Here is a 26,316-nt window from a genome sequence, read left to right as displayed (position 1 = left end):
CCAAAAAAAAACTTTTTTTTTTTTTTTTAACAAAAACAGGTTACCATAGTTCATTTTAGCTTAAGAACTCATAGTTTATCATTACTCATTGAAGACCATCAACTTTGACCAACACAACTAAAAATAATCTAGCAGTAAGAAAATACACACAGGCAGAAAGATGCAGGAAGCCACAGGCTTGTACAAAAATGTCTGTAAGTGGTAAATGAATAAGAAAATAATAAAAGTTAATGTCAGTAAATTATTTTATTTCAAAGAAAGTTAGTCCAAATCTATCATGTACTTTTTAAACCAGAAGAAATATGGCATATAGAATATACTACAAGTATTTCAGATATTTTTAAATGATAAATCTTCTAAATTAGAAGGAAGGAAAGATAGAATTTAGATCTATTTTATCCCTAAGACATCAAAGTGAATTAGTTATGGTTGATGTGTATAGTCATATAAGTACCATTCAGAAAAAAAAAAAAAAAAAAAAAAGAAACTGTTCCCTTCCCCCAAAAGTAAAATTAAAAAAGGGAAGCAACAATTACCTGCTGCTTAGTTCTGCATCTATACCATATAAAGCTAGAAAGATTGCATGCTACAGTTAACTCTTAACATCTAAAATGACAAAATTCTCTTCCAAATCTTCAATAAGTCTGTAGACTTTTTCATTTTTCTGATTTTTAATTCTTAAGTTTTTAATTAATGTTTTTAAATTAGATCAAATAGAAAGTAAAGACAGAAGAAAGATGTTTGAGACCAAGTGACATGATTTATATATCCTGGATTTTAAGTACCCATGACCACATAGAAAGGTGAAGCTTCAAAACAAGGATTCCAGAAACAAAAGTATTACCTTATTGATTATAAGTTCCAAATAATACAATATTTTAAAATATTTACTCATATTACAGTGTTTTCACAAAATGTCACTTAAAAACTAGGAGGAACACGACGTGTATTCTAGGTCAACCAAATAAAGAAAAGTTCAAGAGAAGTAATTTAGGGGAATTTCAAGACATATAGATCAGCAAGTATTTTCATTTCATGACTTTTTAATTTGATTTTCTGTTAGACTGCACCTGAAGAACTTTGGCTCCTAACTATATCTCTACTGGACATAATTTAAAAATAAATGAAAGATAAACCAAACACATGGGTACGGTAATAGAATTTTTACTGTAGTTTTGTCAGACTGTAATCGAGTTCACTCATAAGCAATAAGATTATTGCCTCATAAAATAGCCCAGTAGAGTCTTATCCCAATTGTGGTGCTACAATACCTGCTAAAAAATGTAAGCAATAACTAAGAATATAAACATTTAAATGTATTGAATTTTTCTTTTGTGCCACATCAGAACATGGGAGAAACAACACAAGAGAAAGCTTAAATATTGACAATAAATAAAGATTCAAGCTAAGCATAAAAATACAGCACAATATCATAAATTATACCTTTATTAGAGTAGACATATTAAAAGAAAAAAACTGTTCTCAATGCACACCTACAAATTAGTAGTTCAAAAAGCTTGATTCAGAGTTTGATAGAGAACAGAAATGTTAGTATTAATCAATATGTCATGCAAGTCTGGTATGAAAGTAAAAAACACTCCAGGTGTGGAAGACGTAGTTTTCATATATATCTGTGTTTAACTGTAACTTGCCTGTAGATGGAAAATAGAGAGCTGTTGTGAAAGAGGTGTTATGGGTCATTGACCTAAGATAATCTCAGAGGACTGGAAATGGAAATGGAGTTTTCTATTTAGAATGTATTTGCCCTACCTGGGAGCTGGAAATAGAAAAATTTCTTTAAGTTGTTTGATCATTGCATATTGATTTGGGTTTTTGCATCTTTGTTTCTAAATTTTGTCAGGGAAAAACTATGCCTTGTGAGACAGAACTGGGTTTCTGTATCTGTAATTTGCCAAGTTATTTATATGTATCATAAAGATACAGAGTAAATAAAGGGTAATTTGGACAGCAAAGATGGTGGACTGTGAAGCTCATCTCCCTAAGATGTCTAACTGTGATAAGTACAATTTCAAGATGAACCCAATAAACCTTCACTTTGAGTGTAAGTAGGGGAACTGCATAAGTTATGATAATTCTCCCACAATGAGATTATCCTGGTAAATTCTGACCTCATCAGGTGAGCCTTAAAGTAAGGAGAAATACAGAAGGAAATCCTGGACAGGAGTAAGAAGTGAACAGTTACAAGAATGAGGGTAAGAAGACTGAAGTTTCTCAGGTGAGAAGCTGATTGACCCTTAGCTGAAAACCAACTGGAAAAACAGCAACCTTTATAACTATGATCTTACAGAATTTGACAACAACCTCAGACATTTTAGAAGAAAATCTCAAATCCCAGATGGCAATGAAGCGTGACCAATACCTTGATTTCAGCCATGTGAGGTCCTGGATAGTGAACTCAGCTAATTAATTTCAAGATTCCTGATCCAAGAAACTATCTTACTATAATCTGTGTTGTTTGAGGTCACAAAGTGTTTTAATTAATTTCTACTGCTAAGACAAAATACCATAGGTCACATGGTTTATAAGCAAGAGAAATTCATCTGCCACAGTGGAGTCTGTGAAGTCCAAGGTCATGCTCCAGTTTATTCAGTGTTCAGTGAGAACCTACTTCCTCACACATGGCCATCTTCTCACTGCAAACTCAAATGGTGGAACAGGAGAGGGATCTCTCTAGGATCTTGTTTCTGAGGACACTAATTCTACCCACAAGGACTCTGTCCTCATGACCTAAAGACCTCCAAAAGGCCTCACCTTCTAATACTATCACTTTGGGCATTAAGATTCCAACATACATATTTAAGAGGGATATAAATATTCAGATTATAGCACTAAGTTTATAGTAGTTTATTATATAACCACAGGAACGGCACATGCTAACCAACAGTAGAACTCTTAGAAATCACCTCACAAGAACATATTACTTGGGGTAATTTTTAGGTATAATTGTACATTTGTTTAAAAATTATATACATATATATATTTTTTGCCTTAGCCTTTGTGCTAGGGCAAAATAAGTTCCTACAAAATATTTTATTCCACTTAAAGAACAAGGAAGAATTTGGTTACTTTGGTTAAATTCTAACACAATTACTAAAGGTATAATTATGACAATTAGGTATAATTATACATTTTTTTACAAATTAAATATATATATGTGGGTGTGTGTATGTGTGTGTGTATACATACATATATATGTGTGTGTGTATCTATATATCTATATATCTATATATAGATCTATATATAGATATATAGATATATAGATATGATTGCCACAATGACACAGATTCACTGAAAAAGGTCAAATGACACAGACAGTGCATGAATGAAACATAAGTGCACTTTGAAATAGATTCAATCTTCTCCACTTCTGTACTACAATATTTCCCATGAAATGGGTGTTAGTCACTGCTTACTGTTTTATTAAGGTCTCATACTTTACAAAAGTATAGAATATGGGTTAAGGAAAGAGAAGTCTGCAGTTAACTACTAGTATGAGCTTACCAAGACTGGAAATTTACTTTTAAAAATCTGCATGGTTAAAATTATCCAGATCATATATTTTCAGGGTGGATCAATTGTAACCTCAAATATTCTATCTCAATTGTGAGAGAAGCATCATTTTTATACAACATTCTCTTAAAAAGTATGACATCCTCTGGAATAATAGACATCAAATAATGCACATAATTGTTTTGAGAGAAACAAAACAAGTCAAAGAACAGAATGAATACCATAGTACCATTTATGTTTTGTAAAAAAGTATGGGTTGTGATTTGCAATTAAGCTTTAGGTAATGCATTGATCTCTTATCATAGGTAAAAATGCACTGTTTTATAATTACAAACTTGACTTCCAAAGATGCTTAATTGTCTACAAAATGATCAGAAGTTGCAGAGGAAAGTCACACAGAGTAAAAAACTTTCAGGCTAGGTTAGAATCATATTTATTTTAGGCGTGGCTACGAGGTTGGAGTGTGTGTAAGTGTTGTATAGGTTGGGTTATGAAGGACTCAGAGATGTAGCAAACAGGGACAAAACACTTCACATACAGAAAAGACAAAATAAGTCAATATTAATACCATTCTATCTTTTTCATTATTTTAATTTAGGCAGAACTATTAAAGCAAGAGTGGCATCTTTGAAAGTGATCCTATGATAAACATGGTATAGCCATATACAAAGGTGATTCATAAGTACTGATCAATTGAAACATTTAAAACATATTCACCTTGATATTAGATAACTTTAGTGCAACAACTCAGTTTTGAAATATGAAAAGATAAGACACATACCCTTCCAAACCCATGACAAGTTCAGTTGGTGGGTTGTTGAAATTAATTTTGTATCTGTTCTTGGGAAATCTTTGTGTTGAGACAAAAAAGGTCCTACCAAATATTCTATTCCAGTTAAAGAATAAAGAAGAATCTGATTATTTTGGTTCAATCCCAGCATAATTACCAATCGTGTAAATTGGGGCATGTTGCTTATACTTTCTTTCAGCTCCAATGTACTATCTATTGATTGGGAAAAAATGGTAGTGTGTGTAGCAAGGTTTTTATTGAGAATCAAATGAGATGCTGTAGTCAAGCACTTAGTGAAAAGTATCCATTACTATTGTTTTTCAAGTGTTACTATGGATTTTCCTGTACAGTGGAAACTTCTATCTTCCAAAACACATCTAAATGTGTACCTTTTATGTGGAAAGTCCTCCCTAAACAGTAGTAACTCTCTCTTAACCTTCAAATCAATTCCCTCTTTCCCTTCTTACATTTCAGTGCATCCAGATATGAAACAGTAACTAAAAACCTTCACTACACTGATGTCTTCTTAATTAATTTCCTGAATATATTTTGCTTTCAATAGAGCTTTTGAAAGTTCTATTTGCTCTTTCTGTTTAAGATTTGAAACAAATTTTATTGTTTCTTCAGAGACACTTTAGTATATTCAGTGTTAGAGATGTAAATAAAAACTCATGGATTTGAATAAATCATATGTTTAATATCTTCATAATTATACAGATTGTCTTTCTATCAAAAGTATAATAAAAATATAACAGAGGATTGAAATTCAATTCAATTCAATTCAATTTCACATGTGGTCCAAAGATCAAAATTCTGTATTCTGGATCTATGATCCAAATATTTAACTCAGTAGTTCAGTTTTATGGACATTTTCATACCTAAAATGTCTGAATCTACTTATTATATCACATTTTCTAAAAGAAAAACAACTAACAATGTTAATGTTATAATTGACTTTCCTCTGAGGATGAAGAATAGCCTCTTTCAGTAGTTTCAAGTAGGAATAATAATTATATTTCCTCTTACTAATAGAAGAGGCTGGTAGAAATCACATAGCATAAGAGAGATTTGCTTTCCACCCAGCTGACACATCACAGAAATGAAATGCTGTAGATTAAGCTCTTAGTGACTTTCCCTAGAAATATGATTTGAGAGATGACATTGTCTAGATATGAAATAATATACATTCAACCTTAAAATAACTAGATATTAAAATTAAGTCATTAGATTCTGAGAATGATGTATATTTTCTTGAAAATAAACCTACTAAATTTTTGAGTAGACAATAAAGCAGTACTCCACCTTCCATGGAACAATATAATTTTTTTTTGCCACAGTTTAATCAATCTCCCAAAGCATAGTTCAAATTTTAAATATCAAGGCGTAATAACCATGGATATTAGCATAAAACACAAACCTGGTGTTTTTTAATAGGCTTTGCATTATTGTGAGCAAAATACCAGCAAGTTAAAGGAAGGAATGTCTATAATGGTTCATGTTATCAAAGTATTATTCTGTGAAGGGTCAACTACATTGCTTTGGGCCCAAAGCGAGAGGCCATATCAAGGCAGAAGGGCATGGTGGAGGAAAGCTGCTCCATTCATGATACCTGGAAACAGAGGGAAGGATGTTTGAAATCCACAAAGGAAATTCACCATTCCAGGACATGTTGTCAGTTACCCACATTCTTCAGCCATGCCTCCCCTGCCTACAGTTACCACCCAGTCAGTCCGTTCAAACTAGGATGAACAATTAGATTACAACTCCTGTAATACAATCATTTTACCTCTAAATATTCCTGAATTAACACAGGAAATTTGGGGGGATACCACACATCCAAATAATAATGTTTCAATCTCTCGTTCCCAAAGCTTATGTCCATCTCACAAGTCAAAAGACATTCAGTTCACCTTCAAGACTTCCATAGTCTTAACAGTTGGAGTACTGTCTTAAAGTCCAAGTCTAAAGTCTTCACTGAGATTAAGGTAAACTCTTGGCTGTCAGACCCTGTAAAAATCGAAAAAAAGTTATAGATACCAATATACAGTGACACAGAGTAAACATTCCCATTCTAAAAGGAAGTGATAGTTGCCAGTAAAGAAGGAATTGGGTCAAAACAAGACTGAAACCCAGTGAGCCAAATGAGTCCCCAAATTCAACATACAATTCCCAGGATATGTGACTAAGAGATGTTCTTTTCAAAGGGCTTGGCTAGTACTACCCTTTGCCCTTGCTGGTTGAAGCATATATAGGTTCTCTCTTAGCCTGGCTGTCTCTGTGGCCAGCAGCTTTTATTTGGCAGATTGTTCACATAACTGGTATCCCTTAATTCCTGGGATCTCAATTCCAGCTTTGATTTCACCTTCACAGCTTCACACATAACCCTATCAGGTGCAACCTGAGGGAATGCTGATCCTATTATGGTTTGTCATGCCTTCAGGACTTCCTATAGCATCTGCATTTTCAAACTTTTTCATATTACTCCTACAAATGATTTTTAAAGACTTCTAAGCCACATGGTTGGGTTAGTAATAGCAATGACCCCATTTCTGGTAATAGTATTTGTTTAGTCAGCTTTTATAACTGTAATTAAAATAATCAACAAGAACAACTTAAGGGAGAGAAAGATTGTTTGTTTGTTTGTGTTTGGTTGGTTGGTTTATGATATCAGAGATTTGGTCAAGGTTGAATTCCATTGCTCTGGGCCCAAGATGAGGCAGTACGACATGACAAGGTAGAGAAAAGCTATTCTGTGAATGGTCTGAAAATAAAAATGGGGAGGTGGGGAAGGGGTTATAAGGAAGGTATGCCTTCCCTGGACATACCCTCAGTGAGCCACCATCTCTAGCCACAACTCACCTGCCTATAGTTACCACCTAGTCAGTCCATACCAACAAGGGAGGACTGATTAGGTTACAGCTCTCCCAATCCAATCCTTTCACTGCAGACCTCCTGGCACTAATACAGAAGTTTTAGGGAACACCTTATATCCATCTCTAACATTCATTCTTCAATATAAAAATTAAATAAAAATGCACCTCATGATCTGTAACCAAGCACAACCATTCTTGCAAGTCCATTAGTGATTGGTCTCTGCACATCTGCTATTGAATTCACATAGTCACCAAAGCATACAGTTGTGTTTACTTCTTGTCTTCTGGGAATACATTGTGGCATTTTTTGAAAAAGAAAATAGGTCACCAAAAATGAAAGTTCCTTGAAGAAACAAAAAGTGATAATATTAAAAGTGAAATTAAAAAAAAAAAAAAACGTAATTGGAATTATAGAAGAAGCTGCAACAGTGAGGGTGTTGGCCTGCTCTAGTTGGGAGACTCTAAGTTTGCAGCCAGGGAAACTTACAGTGAAAAGGTGTTGCACCATTAACAACAACAACAACAAAAATAAATGAATAATTAAAAAAAAAAAAGAAAGAAAAATATCCTAGAGGAAGTGTCACTGATAAAAATAACTTCAATATAAAGAATATTTCATAACATTCTGCTCACAAATGTTAAAATGTTCAAAGATGATCCCAAAGTATAAAGAATTTGACTACTTGCTAATTCTATTTTGAGAAGAAAACACAATGAAGGAAGAATAGAAATGTATTTTCCTTTTCATTCAGCCTAGTAAAAACTAACCATATTGCTGCTTCAACAATACATTTTATCTAAAGCTTTTATACGACAGGAAGTAAATGACTGGTGTGAGAATAAGAATATTTCAGACAAATTGAAAAAACATTAAATGGTGAGAAACAGATTAGAGAATTTTAAGTGTTGGAAAAAATAATTTAATTGGTACTGATACTAAATATTAAACAACTATCAAAAGTAGCAAGATAATATCAGAATCTGATTTGTGTTTAGAAAACTTTTGAAAGGTATTTATTAGAAAATTGAACTTACCTAATATTCTCCTACTACTTTTGATAGAAGAAATTTCCTAGGGCTAATTAATGTCAAATAATTCTTTATCGATATCTTATAGATTGACTCTCAGTTACCCCAGAAGAAACAAACATCTCATTAATGGAAACTTTGTAGTTGGTCAGAGATATAGGTATAATAAGGGTAGTACTAAGAAGCTACTCCCATCAATCTAGTCATTATAAATAAGCTAAATATTACCCTTAATTGAAGTCTTATATTTATTTAAAGTCCTTGAAAATGAGTCATAACAAAACCTTGCTAAACTGTACATGATCAGTTGACATTTTTTGTAGTATCTAGTCAAGTTTCTACAAGAACCTGGTATTCAACGTGTGATTTTGCAAAATTGCTCTTTATTGTTTTTATTATCATCATGATATTTTGTAGTGCTGAGGATTGAACCCAGAACCTCAAATATACAAGGCAAGCACCTACTACTGAGTCACATCCCCAATCCTATAAATTTGCTCTTTAACAATATCCACTTAGGGAAAACTGTTGAAGAGTGGTTGGGGCTGTAATTCCATTGGGTTGCATTAAAAGAGAAGAAATGTGAAATAAAAATAAAATTACCCCAATTATGTTTTGTCCATTCATTTTATTTGATAAAATACTTGGATCTATAATTCTCCATTTTTTTATTAATTAATCTCCTTTAAAATAAAGTATCAAAGTATAATTTCTAAAAAATATCTTTGCCAACATAATAATAAAGATATATTTTAGAAGTTGAAAACTAAGTCAGAGTATAAGCCATGCTATGAAGTTATTAAAAAGGAATTGTAAAAGTTTCAAAATTATCAATAAATGTAAGATTTGTGAATAAAAGTCATTATATTCATCATAGTATTATGTAGAAAAGAAGGCAAAGATTTTTCAAAATTTCATGGCATTTCCTAACACTTCAGTTTTCAAAAACTGAACACAATTAGAAAGATGAAAGAAAAAAATAAAAACCATGTGACTCTTCATTATATGCATACATGCATGTATGTATGCTCGCATACATAAGCACACATTCACAATACTCTTGATATTTGAACTTTTTGCAGAGGTTAGTACTCATAATTATATTGGCTATGTTGACTCAATGCAGCAGAAGCTGAATATTTCATACTTATGAAAATGCCTAATGCAAACTGCACATGTTCTGTGTTATTAATGAGTGTGTAAAATAAAAGATTGGAAAATGTAAACCATCCACATAAAGTATGCAGAGGCAGGTGGTTTATTTGCTTGTGAAATAAATCTTTAATTAGTGCTTTGGAATAAAATCTTGTAAAATAATATTTGTTTCTTCCCTTCCTACCACCAAAAGAAAACAGTGTAAAGATATGTGCCTTATCGCTTTAGAAAATCATTTCTAATTATGTACTATTAAAACTATATATTTAGAAAATATTCAGTTATAAGCTAGCAAAAAATTTTGATGCAAATACAATCCTCACCATAATAACCCTCTTCTTGTTGAATGTGCATTTTGTTTTTCCTAAAATTTATGATACAAGAGGCCAAGAAAAGGGTAGAAAATACAATTATATCTACACACTATTCACACTTAAGAACAAAACAAGGGATGGAGAGGGAGAGAGAAGTGGTGGATAGAGTTAGATGTGGGGCACACTGAAAGCAGTAAGGCAATTATGACTTCCAGAGAATTAAGTGATTTTGCATTTTTTGAAATGTTACAGAAAACATCAGTATAGTTGAATTTTTTTAAAAAAAGCATCTCAGAAGGTTAGAAAGATATAGTTATGTGTGATCTAGGACCAGGGCAGGCAAAAATCAGAAAGACAGGTACAAGAACAGTTAGCATTAGGGGTTGTGGAAATGTGTAGCAGGGATTCATTCATGACTCAGATACAGAAACCAGATTTTCTAAGTAAGTCTCCAATTTACAGTGGGACTTATAAAGAAGATTATCGAGTAACCCCAAATGTTGGATCATAGGGATTCAAACAATCATTGAAGTTAGCTGGCTCTCTGGGATTTAATTCAAAATCAGATTCATGGCACTCAACAGTTGTTCTTACTGCAGGGTCTCCAGGAGCTATGCGGTGAGTCACAAGTAATTTGTTACTGACCGAAAAACTTAAAAAATTACAAAACCTATTAATGAATACATTTATGAGCTTATTGCTACTCTAGGTTATTCTCAGTCTAATACACATTCAGGATAAAGAAAAATAGAATTAAGTCCAGTAGAGCTACCAGAAATGCCCATGGAAAGTGACACACAATTTCTGAAACATCACATGAAACAGATAAAAGACCACACTATTGTGTTTTAAACAACAGAAATAAGAAAATAAGAAAATTTACATAATGTCTGGTAAGCAAATGTGGTTGCAAACACATAATAACCAATGAAATTCTTTATTATTAAACACTTACTAGCTTCAAACAATATTCACTCACCCCAAGGAACATAGGAACTATCAAAAACTTGAAGTCTGAAAAGTTGCATCATAACTTGCCTTGTTCTTATAGTATCTAGGGATATTGTAGAACTGGAAACCTTGTTACTCAAAAGTGATGTGATAAGGATGAAAAGCAGGTAGATAGATCCAAAAAAGAAAAAGAGAAAATGCAGCTGGAGTGTTCCTCTCTCTCATTATTCTAACGACGTAGATGGAAAGGCAGGATGAAGCCTGGACAAAAGTTTGGTGCCATAAAACTTCAAAACTTTCATTTCTTCAACTGTAAAATTGGAGTAAATTTTTTTCAACCTATAGTATTTTTTTCAATACTATTCTATTGTGTTGATCTGAAGGCTAAAGATATCTTGGCAAAATTTTTTAGTTTTACTTGGCATGGAGCATTTCACTGTGCAAATATATACTCATATAATATAAATCTTGTGTTTTAGTCAGCTTTTTTATCTTTGTGACCAAAAGACCTGACAAGAATAACATACAGGAGGAAGTTTATTTGGCATTCGTGTTTTCAGAGGTCTTAGTCCATATAGGTGGACTCCATGGCTCTGGGCTCAAGGTGAGGCAGAAATCATGTTGGAAGAGTGTGGTGGATGAAGTCAGCTCAGGACATAATACCAGGAAGCAGAGAGAACTCTGCTCACCAGGGATGAACATAAATCTCCAAAGTGAGCCCCCAGTGACCCACCTCCTCCAATCATATTCTACCTTCTACAGTTATCACTGAGTTAATCCATGTAAGTGAATTAAGCTGTTCACTAAGCTAAAGCTCTCATCACCTAATTTTCACCTCTGAAGTTCTTACATTGTAGTACACATGATGTTTGGAGGCACTTCATAGTATGCATATTTTCAGATCTCACTGTTTAAGAACTGACTGGCATCTGTGTCCTCCATTATGAAGACATTGGTACTACCTTATCAAGAAGGCCAAACATGAAATCTCTAAAACTGGTGAATTATTGGCATATTTGGGGACCTTCTTAAGTAACTATGCCTATTCCCATTTTCAGTCCTTTCTTCTTTTTTATCTCCTTATGTTTCCTGCTTCCCAATGGACTGCCCATCTTTCCGTAAGATAAGAACTTCAATATGGATCCAGAAACATAAATGCTATTTCAATGTACACACAATAAAAGTCTCCCACTACAAGAGCCTACTATTCTATTAAAACTTGTTATTACTTTGAGGATAATCTTTCTGAGTGTTACCCCAATAACAAGGAACTGCATAGATATATAAGTATTTAAGAAACATTCATTTCATTAGAATATGGAATAATGGGCTATATAAAAGATGGCACAAATTACAAGATTAAACTATATAAAAACACTGATTATCTGTTTAAAATAATATTTGGAAGACTGTGCACTAGGCATTCATTACTAAGTTTATGGTTTAAAGTTGTATTTGTGTATGTATATAGTTTCTACTAGAAAAGCTAAAAGTTTGTAGTAATTTTTTATAGAATTCATAAGAAAATGCTTTGTTGTGTTTTGATAGTTAATTTCAAATAGCATAGATCTTTCTCTTCTAGTTACTACAGAAGTTTATGTAATAAGGGGATATTAATCCAGGGAGTCCTCTAAGACTATAATTTTATAAATAACTACTATATAATGGATAATTCAACAGCAGAGGGCAGCTAAAGTATAGTAGAATAATAGAAAGATTTTGAATTTAAATTACTCTCTACATTTCTCATTATTTTAGGAGTCTTAGTTTTAGTTTGTTTAACAGAAATGCAAGGACAGATAAAAATAGAATAAAGAATATATTTTAGTAGAAAAATGTTTCTCCTAATTCACAGAACTTTGAAACCAGAAAAGAACAACTGACTTATTATAATAAAGAAGGAGCTGCAGCTCAGAACAGTAAAGCAACGTGCTCAAGATTATATGCACTTTATTTACTTTTGAATGTAGTTTTCCTACTTCCAGTCCCAAGGTCTTTATAATATTTACCAAGATGACTCTTGCTCTTCAAAAGTGACTTACATAGGGTGAATAGCGCAGTCCCCTTACAACTTACAATGTTTTTAAAATCAGGGATTCTATAAAAATTGCTTAAACCAATTTAAATTTTGCTTGCAATGAGATTATATAAACCAGCTACAGCTTCTAAAGGATTTGAAAGAAATAAAGTTTATGTTTTATTATTTATGATGGAAGACTACATCAATTTTTATCATACTTTAACATCTGTTTCAAGGAAAAAAATAAAGACTGTCAAATCTATAAATGAATAGATTCTATAATAGGCTTGTCCCTATTATAATAATATGTAAAATATTATATATATTATTGTAATTTATAATTGTTTGAGAGAAGCTGATTTGCACCTATCATTAATTCATTAACACAAATTTCACCTAAGAGTGTGTGTTTTCTAGAAATGACTCATCAGTCTTCCACAGAAGAGTGTTCTAAGGGCTATAAAGTTCTTACAAGCTTTTCAAAGGAGGCTTCTTCACACAAGTTTGGAGTACTTTGTCACGATTAGCTCATTAATCTTTGCAGCATCCTTGTGAAGGAGACAACAGGTACTATCACTGCCTTACACATGGAGCAACAAATAATAGAGAAGTCAGCTGCTTCATCTGAGTTAATGGTGTGATAGTCAAGAAGCCCAGCACATCTGAGAAATTACTAAGAGAGCAGGCAAACATTCAGGGCTTATCTCCCAACTAAGATTCATAGGAAACTCTCATTAAGACACATATTCATCCTTAACAACAACATTGCAAGGAAGAAAAAAAAAGATTGGGAAGAAACAGGTACATTAAAAAAAACATAAAAGATAAATAAATCAAGTACACTTATGATCTTTGTTTCTTAAACTGTAAGAATAGAGTTGTTAGGATTTGGATATGTGGTGCCTCCAAAAGCTCTTGGGTTAAAGCAGAGATATTCAGATTGGAAATGATTGAATTACGAGAGCTGCAACCCAATTCATCCATCCTTGCTTGAATGGGACTGACTGGGTGGTAGGTGAGGTAGGTCACTGGAGATTGTGTCCAGGCAGAGTTCATCTTCCACATTACCCCTTCCTTTCCCCTTCCTCTCTGTGCTTCTAGGCTGCCATGAGCTGAGCAGCTTCCTTCCACCACTGCCCTACCACGATGGTGTCTGCCTCACTCAGGCCCAAAGCAATGGAGATGGCCACCACTGACTGAACCTCTGAAATCATGAAACAAAATAAACTGCTCCTCTTCTAAGCTGTTCTTCTTCTAAGTTGTTCTTCTCAGGGACTTTGGCCACAGAGATGAAAAGCTAACATAAGAGCATGAATGTCATATTGGAAAATGTGAACGGTTGTTGGGTATTTTATGACATTTAGAAATTACCTGGTGGATTTTTAGTTGTGATAATGTTATTATGGTCATGATAAAAGAACAGACCTGTTTATGAGATACATTCTGAATTAGGTATGGATGAGATAATGTTTTCTGGAATTTAACTAAAAACATGTAGTGGGGAGAGACCGTAATTAACTAAATGAAGTTTTGTTTATCATGAGTTGAGCACAAGCAAGTTTATTATAATAAACTTTATATTTTTATGTTAAAAACTTCTCATCTGAAAGATAATAATCTTAATCCTAAACAAGACTTCAAGTGACTCTTACGATGAGAAAGTTCTTACAAATTTTGCCCACAGTAATCTAATTTTGAACTCTGTAAAGAATGACATAGCTAATATATATTAACATTGGTGATATATTTCCATTCAATAGTTATATGTGGAACTTCAATAATACACAGTTTGGGGCACAAAATAATTATAAGTTCTGTTTCAAAGGTAGAAGACCGAGTCATCATTTTTAAAATGATAAAACAAATGTTATTTTTATAAAAAACTACTTGAGTGAGCTGTGCAAAGTTTAAAAATTAAAGGAGCAAAGTTGATTTTCACTAAAATTTCTACATCGGAGCAAGAAAATTCTATTCTGACACTGAGAGTGTGAAAGTGTATCCTATTTTTAAAAAATGCAAACTGCTATGGGTCTTGAGTAATGAGTTAGTAATTAGTTCAGGAATAGAAGAGTGATTTAATAGTAAAGGTCTGTCTTGGATTTTTCAAAGAATCATATAACTACTTAGGCAAATCTGGTGTCAGTAATGAAAAGTTAAATGTGTGTTTGGAAAAGAAGTGGTCACTTATGTTAATAAAATACTAGACGTATTACTGTTGACTGAATGCAATTCCGTATAGTTTTTCAGGAAATCTTAGGTATTACGCTAAGATTAACACATCAAATTGTAATTTAAATAATGGTCATTCAGTGACAAAATTATACCACTTTTCTAGAGATTACATAGGATGTTTTTCCTATTCTAGGATTATTAGGGAAATTTTTCAATGAAGGTTTATTATTACCAAATTGCCTCACAAAGGCTATAGATGCAGTTCAGTAGTAGAGTACTAACTTTGCATGCTTGAGGTCCTGGGTTTGAACTCTGGCATTGAAAAAAAAGAGAAAGAATAAAGAAAAAAATCTTTCCAGCAATGCAATTCACAATAGTCACTAATGGAACAAACCCAGGTTCCAGTCAACAGGTGAATGGAAAAAGAAATTGTGGTATATGCAGCTATATACTGCAGTATATATATAGGACATGTGCACGATGCAGCTTTAGTCAGCCATAAAGAAGAATGAAATTATGGGATTTGCAGATAAATGTATGAAAATGGAAACATTAATACTATGTGAAATAAGTTAGATTCAGAAAATTGAGAGTCACATATTTTCCCTCATATGCAGAAGCTGAAGACAAATAAGAAAATAAAAAGTAGTTGTGGGGGAGGAAATCCCATGAAAATCAAAGGAGATCAATGGAATAGTAGAAGGCAATTGAGAAGGAAGTAGGAGGGACAGAAAAAGGAAGGAAGTATGTCATGAAATTGACCTAATTATGCTATAGATGTGTATGAATATACTATAGTGCATTTCACCTTTATGCATATCTGTAAACCACCAATTAAAAATAAATAAAGAAAAGAAGGACCAGTAGAGTAGAGGAAGGGGAGTGGGAGTGAGGGAAGGGAAAGAGAAGTACTGGGAACTCAAATGAAGCAAATTATATTCCATGAATATATGATTATGTCAAAATGAACCTCACCTTTAGGTATAATATATTACTAATAAAATCATTTAAAATTTTCCTCAGAAAGTTTTATAATATTTTTACTTAAAATTTTATGATATATTTTTAAGTTCTATTTAGGTTCAAAATCTATAGCAATATTTTGTGATTAGCAATGATTATTATTAAAAATTATTAAAATCGTTTTTTACTTATAACAAACTAGTACAGACCCATAACTAATACCTATTCATAGTTTAATTTAATTAGGAATTATTATATTGCTTAAACTTATAAAATATTATACATTGGCTTCCTAGGTACTTATTAATACTAATTCTAATATTTACATATATTTGTATCAAGATCGATTGTCATATCGGTGTAGAGAGAAAGCTTCATAAACCTTTCATTTAAAAATGAATTCTCAGACGAATGATCTCACTGATAAGTGGATGATGACACATAATGGGGGGTGCAAAAGGGGGGCAAGAATGGAGGAAGGAGGGACTGTATAGAGGGAAAAGAGGTGGGAGGGCTGGGGGGAAGAAAAAAAATAACGGAATGAATTAAAAACTATTACCCTAGGTAAATGTATGATTACACAAATGGTATGCCTCTACTTCATGTACAAATGGAGAAACAAGATGTATCCCATTTGTTTACAATAAAAATAAATTTTAAAAAAATGAATTCTCCTATGTTAATTCATACTAATCATCATTTTAACAAGTTGTATCTTTGAAGAGCTACCTGTTTCTTCTCAGATTCAGGAATGCTTATTTCCTACCCCTTCCCCATTTATTGATCCCCACCTCAGAATTTTGTGTCACTGTGAGCACCTCTTATTGCACAAGTAACCAGAAGAGGGAGAGGTGCTGGCTAAGTGCCTTCTCTGTTTTCAAGACAGGAGCATAAAAAACGTGCTCCAGTAGAACTGAATGTATTTTCAAAATTCAGTTAACCACATCTACTCAGTCTTTAACAAAATGTGTTTTTATTAATTGATGATTGTTTAAAGCTCCACATTTCTTGTATTTATGTTCTTTGACAACAAAATGTTTTGACTATGCAGGGATTATCCTGCTTAAATTTACAATGCTGAATTTCTCACAGGAGCTGAGAAGAATCCAAGGTCAGTAAATAAGGTGAGAGTTCACAGAGTCGGAAGCTTCATAAATATGTTATGGGAATAACATTGTCAGGAAGAGGTTGGCTAGTGAATGTGACTTAATCAATGTTTTTCTATTTCTTCTTCAGAGAGAGTCAAATTAATTTCTGAATTTGTTTCCATCTTAGTCTTCATGGGATGCCATACTATGGACTAGGTAATTTAAATAACAAATTTATTTTCCCACAATTTAGAGTTTGGAAGTCTAAGGCCTGGGATGTGGTTTTGTCTTATTTACCTCCTAAAAACTTTAGCTCTAAATATTAAGTTATGTTGGCTGAAGCTGAGAGTTTTGACACATGAATTTGGAGAGGAAAAAATGTAGTCAATAGCAATTTCTATGCTTTATCATAGCATCAATTTTCAATCCTAATAAGTTGTATCTTTGAAGATACAACTCAGGCTTCCCTTGTTGGTAGTACAGTGTAACATCCTTGATGTTGGAGGGATAAGATTTGCAAATGTAAAATCAGAAAGACCTCGTTATGCATCTCAATTCCACCACTGAATCATTAACACTTAACTGAGAAATCATAATCTGCAAGTTAAATTTTCTAAAGCTTTAGTTTCCCCATATCTACATTAGAAATAACAATGTATAGGTGTAGATTTAATTAATCATCACTGGTAGTGCATTTAGAAAAGTGCCTAGTGCTTTCTAAGCACTCAAACACTTATTAATTTTCTATAATACCCTGCTACTAAGAATAAATGAATTATACATGGACATTCATTCAATCCACAAATCTTAACTGATCACTCACATTGGGTCATTCAATGTTCACATTGAAAATGAAGTGGTAAACAAGGAAATAACGTTTTTACTATTATGAAGTTGTCAGCATAAACAGCGTAAAAATAAAAGACCATCACACAACAGATAGCTTGGCAGAAAATCCCATAATATTATGGAACAAAGTGATTACTTCAGATTTGCAGGTCAGAGGATTCCTTTCAAAAGATTAAGTTCCAGAAATGATCCAATTTTGCAAATATTAGAATGCAGTGCTCAAGGTAGAGTGAGAAAGAGCTGTGTAAATTGATGAAGGACAAAAGGCAGTGTGGCTTGAATGGTGGGAGGGGCAAAGTGGAAAAGTTATTAGGATTCTAGGAATGAGTGAGTGGGATTTCATGAGCCAGAGAAAAAGTGAGGTTTCTTTTCTGTGGGCTGCTACACATTTTAAAGTTTTTAAGAAAAAGAATAGGGTATGCGAGTTTTAAAAGAATAGCTTTGGCTTCTGTCTGAAGAAAAGATTGTAGGGAAAAAACAGAAGCTGAAAGAGTTTCTGAGAGGCTACTGTAGGGTCCAAAAACATCATTGTATGTCAAAGAGCACTCTCTCCTCATCAACGCCATCCAGGTGTCATTGGTGTTAGAATTCTGAGGAGCAATGACTGTGTCTTTTGGATATTATTGTGTAGTGTGTCTTATTAAAAACAGATCATCTAAGCCATCTCTATATTATGGTTAGAAATAGATGTCTTCTAGCAGAGAACATGCCACTTAGAGGTTGTGTTCAAAAGTACTTATTGCTAGACTACATGACACATCACTCTTTTTGTTGTTGATAGCTGAACACATTGTTTTTCTTCTTTTACACTTTCTCTTTCTCTTCTATACTTACGTGCATATGTTTTAGTCAGCTTTTTCACTGCTGTGACTAAATAACCTAACAAGAACAATTTTAGAAGATGAAACATTTATTTGAGGGCTAATGGTTTCAGAGTTCTCAGTTCATAGACAGCAGGATCCATTCCTTGGGACTTAAGGGGAGGCAGAATATTATGGTAGAAGAGTGTGACAGAGGGAGGCAGCTCACATGATGATCAGCGAGCAGAGAAAGAGATTAAGCTTAGTTCACCAAATATATACTCCAAAGACTTGCCCCCAGTGATTCACCTCTTCCCACACCCTACCACACCCTACCCACCTTCAGTTACTACTCAGTTAATCCCTATCAGGGGATTAATTCTCTGATTGGGTTAAGGCTCTTATAACCCAATTATTTCACCTCTGAATGTTCTTGCATTGATTCACACATAAGCTTTTGGGTGACAACTCATATCTAAACTATATATATGAATATATATATGTATATATATATGTATATATATGAATATATATAAACTATATAAATATATGTATATTTTTCAAAATTAGGACTTCAGAATTTCGCTCATGCTGAAGAGTGACATGAATCTATATAATAATATGCTATGATTGAGATAGGTACAGAACAATCAACTAGTCAGATTAATATCATTTATCTAACTAATTTAAAGTTTTAAATACAGATGCTGTGGTAGACATCCAGCATGTGAAAAAGGAAATTGTATTTGTCTGCTTAAGCTGATATAGCAAAAATCATACACTGGGTTGTTGAAATAATAGAAATTCATTTTCTCACAGTTTTGCCCTACCCTCCCAAAATTCATGTCATTACATGCTAAATACATTTATTCCACCTCTAAAGCCAAACAAATTTATGTTTTGGAGCCAAAATCTCCAAATATCTTAACTCACAGTATTGACTCAAAAGTCTAAAGACCAAAATTTCATCTAACTATCTTCTAAATTGTTGTAATTGTCTTTTAGCTATGATTTGTACTGTGAAACTAGACAGTTATACACTTCTAAAATACAATAGTGAAACACAGACATTCCTATTCTAAAAGAGTGAAAGATACAAAAGAAAGAGGTGATGAGTTCCAAACAAGTTCCAAACTTAGCATGGTCAATTACATTAGATCTTAAAACTCAAGAATAATCCTTTTTGCCCTTCAGGTCCAACAGGGTTGTATTATTCACCCATAGATCTTCAGGATGCTGTTCCAAGGATCTCTGTGAGGGCTATATTCTCTGAAATTACAGAGGAAGCAGCCTTGTCCCCTTGGCCAGTAGTAAGAATTGCAGCCCTGATGATTTCTGAATGATCTATGGGGTCACTTTGTCCCTTTTCTTGAAGATTCAAGCATATTTACAGATGGATAGTTCAACTCCTATTTTTTGGTCCTATAGAATCCCTGATGCCCATTAGCATCTTTCATCATTGTCTTCTCCTTCTGACTCCTCCTCTTCCTCCTCCTCCTCCTCCTCCTCTTCTTCCTCCTCTTCCCCTTCTTCCTCTTCTTTCCCCTTCTTCTTTTTCTTCTCCTTTTTTTGCCTCTACCCCTTCCCTACCATTGCAATCTCCTTCTTCTCCTCTCACCTCTCTACCGTCCCTCCTCCTCTTTCTTCTTCTCTCTCTCCTCCTCCTCCTCCTTCCTTATCTCCTTTACTCCAAACATAGCAATGTTTCTGCTCACATAATCTCATCTCCACCCTTGACTTCTTCTGAGGCAGTGACTAAATTTGTAATTCATATCAATATTCATCTTTTTCTCAATCATTGTTCAGCCAGAACCTTAGTTGCTCTTCAGATAACCTTTTTTATTTTTTGCAATATGGATAGTATGATAATTTTTCAGATGACTAGTTCTCTGTCCTTTTTACTTAACAAGCTCTTCTTCAATTCACCTCTTTCTTCATGTTTTGCTATAAGCAGTTGCAAGGAACCATGCAGTTCCTTCAGTACTTTATTTAGAAGTCTCCTCAGCTCAATATCCAGTCTTACCACTCATAAGTTTTACTTTTTACAAAACACTAGAACACAATTCAGGCAAGTTCTTTGCCAATTTACAAGGATCATCTTTTCTCTAGTTCTGAAAAACCTAATTTTATTCCTACCTGAGACCATACCAGAATGCCTTTTGCATCTATCTTTTTACCAAAATTCTATTTAAAATTATTTATGTATTCTCTAAGATCAGGATTTTTATCTTCAGCCATTCTCTTTTCTTTTGAGTTCCCACCAGAATTTATATCGCTAGCACAATACTCTATTCATTACCCAGTTTTACGCTGTATCTAATACCCAGCTTCAAGGCCATTTCCATATTTTAGATATTTTTGCAGAAGCCCCTTACTCTTGTTATCAAAATCCCTATTAGTCAGGGTTTTCCAAAGAAAAAGAACCAACAGAAAGCATGTATTATTGTTATAGAACAGGCTATATGGGCAATGACCAAACAGACTCCATTTTATCCTGAGACTCCATGTCATGTAGGAAATACTTCTCCTATGGGAACACCCCACCTCTGTACCCATCAACAGTTGCTTAGCATAGCATGTTTGGCAACACAAAATAGCAATTCTTATACAGTGTAAGATTGTTCTCCCTCTGGGTCCCAGGTTTCTTGGACAATGTACCCTAACATTTGTTTAAATGTTAGTAACCATTCTCTGATCGTCATAGCAACATCCACTTATGATTAATATACTGACATGCTTTACTTATAGTATAAAAGATGTACTCTAGCCCTTGGAGGGAGTCGAAGGGTGCAGACTTGCAGCCTGCCTTTCCGTCCTGCCAGCTGAATCCAGATTGCCAGCTGGTGAATAAAGATGGTTTCATCTCCTGTCTTAAGATCCACTCAGTGATTTATTGCGATCTTTCCATAACATTATATAGACAGAAAGATATGTATTATAAGGAATTGGCTAACATGATTCTGGACACTACAAATCCAAAGACGAGTAATCGGCAAGTTAGGACCCAGAATAGCTGATGTTGTAGTTTCGTTTTGATTCCAAAAGCTTGAAAAACAGGGGATTTGATGGCATAATTTCCAGTTTGACAGTCTGTAGTCTTGATGCCCCCAAATAGCTGAGGTTTCGATTTGAATCCAATGGTAGGAAAAGACTGGTATCCCAAATCAAGCAGTCAGGCAAGGTTCCCTCTTATTCACAATATAATCATTTCATCTAGTCTGCTGTATTCACTCTATCTATTCAAATGTTAATCTCACTAAAAAACACTGTAAGAGACACCCACATGCCATGTTCCAGGCAAGTTGAGACACAAAATTAGCTCTCACAATAGTGATTCAAAACCTTTAAAACTTTTTCTTTGAATGTGTTACAGACAAGCATTTGTATTTGATAGTGCTAATTTGGGGAAAATGCAACTGGATGCATTTTAATTATCTTTATGCTTCTTAAACTATTACAGAGAGAAGTTATTTCTACTTCAGCTATATTAACACACATACACTTAATTTCTTTCTTTCTTTTTTTTTTTCTTTTTTGTACTTGGGATTAAACCCAGGGACACTTACTTAACCACTGAACTACATTCCCAGCCCCTTTTATTATTTTATTTTGAGACTCATTAAATTCCTTAGGAATGCTAAATTGCTGAACTGGCCTTGAACTTGGAATTATCCTGCCTCAGCCTACCAAGTCAATGGGATTATAAATGTGTGCCACTGAAAGAATGGACATTTTTTTAAGCTGTCTGTTTTATCTCAACTCCCTAAGGTCTCCCTTCCAGTGACGGGAACAAAGCCCTTAAAGCTGTTCCAGGAATCAGCCCCAAACAGGGAGTAAAAGGGTAAATTGAGCCAGATAGCCAGATAGTGCTCAAACAGTAGGATTACCAGAAACTATTGACCAGAATCTACGCCCTGCTGTAAAACATTGAGAAACATGTTGTCAGCAAACCCAGACCCCCTTTGAAACTTCCCGGCAGCTTTGTCCCCCTTTTCCCTTTCATGTGCGACCCCTCCCGATGTGTGGTTTCTGCCTTTATAAACCTACAAGATTTTCTGCTAGGGACTCGACTCCTGGAGTTGGGTCCCAGCGCGCTGGAATAAACACCTCTTGCGGTTTGCATCAAGTGACGCCTCCTGCGGCTGATTGGGGTTGCCGTCCATCCATGGGACAGAGTTGGGGTTTCCTTTTTGGGGGCCTTACACCACCATGCCTGGCTAACCATTTTTAATACAACCAAATTTTCTGTTATATTTTTTAAAAGATTGTCACAAATTTAAAGGCAATTAATTTGGTCCATCTGTTTTGTATGAAGCAAATCTTTACAAAAAAAAAAATTGACATTTTGATTTTTCTCTTTCTTTTTTTTTTTTTTTATTGTAAACAAATGGGATACATGTTGTTTCTCTGTTTGTACATGGCGTAAAGGCATACCATTTGTGTAATCATAAATTTACATAGAGCAATGTTGTTTGATTCATTCTGTTATTTTTTCCCTTCCCCCCACCCCTCCCACCCCTCTTTACCCTCTATACAGTAGTTCCTTCCTCCATACTTGCCCCCCTCCCTAACCCTAACTCTAACCCTAACACTAACCCTTCCCTCCCCCCCATTACGTGTCATCCTCCACTTATCAGCGATATCATTCGTCCTTTGGCTTTTTCAGACCGGCCTATCTCACTTAGCATGATATTCTCCAATTTCATCCATTTGCCTGCAAATGTCATAATTTTATCATTCTTTATGGTTGAGTAATATTCCATTGTATATATATACCACAGTTTCTTTATCCACTCATCAATTGAAGGGCATCTAGGTTGGTTCCACAGTCTGGCTATTGTGAATTGAGCAGCTATGAACATTGATGTGGCTGTATCTCTGTAATATGCAGATTTTAAGTCCTTTGGGTATAGGCCAAGGAGTGGGATAGCTGGGTCAAATGGAGGGTCCATTCCAAGTTTTCTAAGGAATCTCCACACTGCTTTCCAGAGTGGCTGCACTAATTTGCAGCCCCACCAGCAGTGTATGAGTGTACCTTTCTCCCCACATCCTCGCCAACACCTGTTGTTGCTCGTATTCTTGATAATTGCCATTCTAATTGGGGTGAGATGGAATCTTAGGGTGGTTTTGATTTGCATTTCTCTTATTACTAGAGATGTTGAACATTTTTCCATATGTTTGTTGATTGCTTGTAGATCTTCTTCTGTGAAGTGTCTATTCATTTCCTTAGCCCATTTGTTGACTGGATTATTTGAATTCTTGGAGTAGAGTTTTTTGAGTTCTTTATAGATTCTGGAGATTAGTGCTCTATCTGAAGTATGATTGGCAAAGATATTCTCCCACTCTGTAGGCTCTTTCTTCGCATTGCTGATAGTTTCCTTTGCTGAGAGAAAGCTTTTTAGTTTGGATCTATCCCAGTGGTTGATTCTAGCTTTTATTTCTTGTGCTATGGGAGTCCTGTTAAGGAAGTCTGGTACTAGACCAACAAGGTGAAGATTTGGACCTACTTTTTCTTCTATAATCTGCAGGGTCTCTGGTCTGATTCCGAGGTCCTTAATCCATTTTGAGTTTAGTTTCGTGCATGGTGAGAGATATGGGTTTAGTTTCATTCTGTTGCATATGGATTTCCAATTCTCCCAGCACCATTTGTTGAAGAGGCTATCTTTTCTCCATTGCATATTTTTGGCACCTTTGTCTAGTATGAGAAAATTGTATTTATTTGGGTTTGTGTCCGTGTCCTCTATTCTGTACCATTGATCTACCTTTCTATTTTGGTACCAATACCATGCCGTTTTTGTTACTATTGCTTTGTAGTAGAGTTGAAGATCTGGTATTGCAATACCCCCTGTTTCACTCTTCCTGCTAAGGATTGCTTTAGCTATTCTGGGTTTCTTATTCTTCCAGATGAATTTCATAATTGCTTGCTCTATTTCTGTAAGGTACGTCATTGGGATTTTAATTGGAATTGCATTGAATTTGTATAGCACTTTAGGTAGCATGGCCATTTTGACAATATTAATTCTTCCTATCCAAGAACATGGAAGATCTTTCCATCTTCTAAGGTGTTCTTTAATTTCTTTCTTTAGTGTTGTATAGTTCTCATTGTAGAGGTCTTTCACCTCTTTTGTGAGAGTGATTCCCAAGTATTTTATTTTTTTCGAGGCTATTGTGAATGGGGTAGTTTTCCTAATTTCTCTTTCTGAAGATTCATCACTTATGTATAAAAATGCGTTGGATTTATGGGCATTGATCTTGTAACCTGCTACTTTACTGAAATCACTTATGAGTTCTAAGAGTTTTCTGGTGGAATTTCCAGGTTCCTCTAAATATATAATCATGTCATCAGCGAACAGGGATAGTTTGAGTTCTTCTTTTCCAATTCGTATCCCTTTAATTTCTTTGGTTTGTCTAATTGCTCTGGCCAGAGTCTCAAGAACGATGTTGAATAGAAGTGGTGAAAGAGGGCATCCCTGCCTTGTTCCAGTTTTTAGGGGGAATGCTTTCAGTTTTTCACCATTTAGAATGATATTAGCCATGGGCTTAGCATAAATGGCCTTTACAATGTTAAGGAATGTTCCCACTATCCCTATTTTTTCTAGTGTTTTGAGCATGAAGGGGTGCTGTATTTTATCAAATGCTTTTTCTGCATCTATTGAAATAATCATGTGATTCTTGACTTTAAGTCTATTAATATGGTGAATTATGTTTATTGATTTCCTGATGTTGAACCAACCTTGCATCCCTGGGATGAAACCCACTTGATCATGGTGCACTATCTTTTTAATATGTTTTTGTATGCGATTTGCTAAAATTTTGTTGAGAATTTTTGCGTCGATGTTCATTAAGGATATTGGTCTGAAATTTTCTTTCCTTGATGAGTCTCTGTCTGGTTTAGGTATCAGGGTGATATTGGCTTCATAGAATGAGTTTGGGAGGGTTCCCTCCTCTTCTATTTTATGTAATACTTTGAGAAGTATTGGAATGAGCTCTTCCTTAAAGGTTTTGTAGAACTCGGCTGAGAACCCATCTGGTCCCGGACTTTTCTTTGTTAGTAGGTTTTTGATGACTTCTTCTATTTCAGTACTTGAAATTGGTCTATTTAAATTGTTTATGTCCTCCTCATTCAGTTTAGGCAATTCATATGTCTCTAGAAACCTGTTGATGTCTTCGAAATTTTCTATTTTGTTGAGTATAGATTTTCAAAATAGCTTCTAATTATGTTTTGTATTTCCATCCTGTCTGTTGTGATATTTCCTTGTTCATTCCGAATTTTAGTGATTTGGGTTTTCTCTCGTCTTCTCTTTGTTAGTGTGGCTAAAGGTTTATCAATTTTGTTTATTTTTTCGAAGAACCAACTATTTATTTTGTCAATTTTTTGTATTGTTTCTTTTGTTTCAATTTCATTGATTTCAGCTCTGAGTTTAACTATTTCCTGTCTTCTACTACTTTTGGTGCTGTTCTGTTCTTCTTTTTCTAGGGCTTTGAGCTGTAGTGTTAGGTTGTTTATTTGTTGAGTTTTACTTCTTTTATTAAATGCGCTCCATGAAATAAATTTCCCTCTAAGTACTGCTTTCATAGTGTCCCAGAGATTTTGATATGATGTTTCTTTGTTCTCATTTACCTCTAAGAATTTTTTAATTTCCTTCCTAATATCTTCTGTTATCCATTCATCATATAATAGCATATTGTTTAATCTCCAGATGTTGGAATAGTTTCTGTGTTTTACTCTTTCATTTATTTCTAACTTCAATCCATTATGATCTGATAGAATACATGCTAGT

This window comes from Sciurus vulgaris (assembly GCF_902686455.1).
Source record: "Sciurus vulgaris genome assembly, chromosome: 10".
In the NCBI taxonomy this organism is placed as follows: Eukaryota; Metazoa; Chordata; class Mammalia; order Rodentia; family Sciuridae; genus Sciurus; species Sciurus vulgaris.
This window is presented reverse-complemented; position numbering follows the sequence as displayed.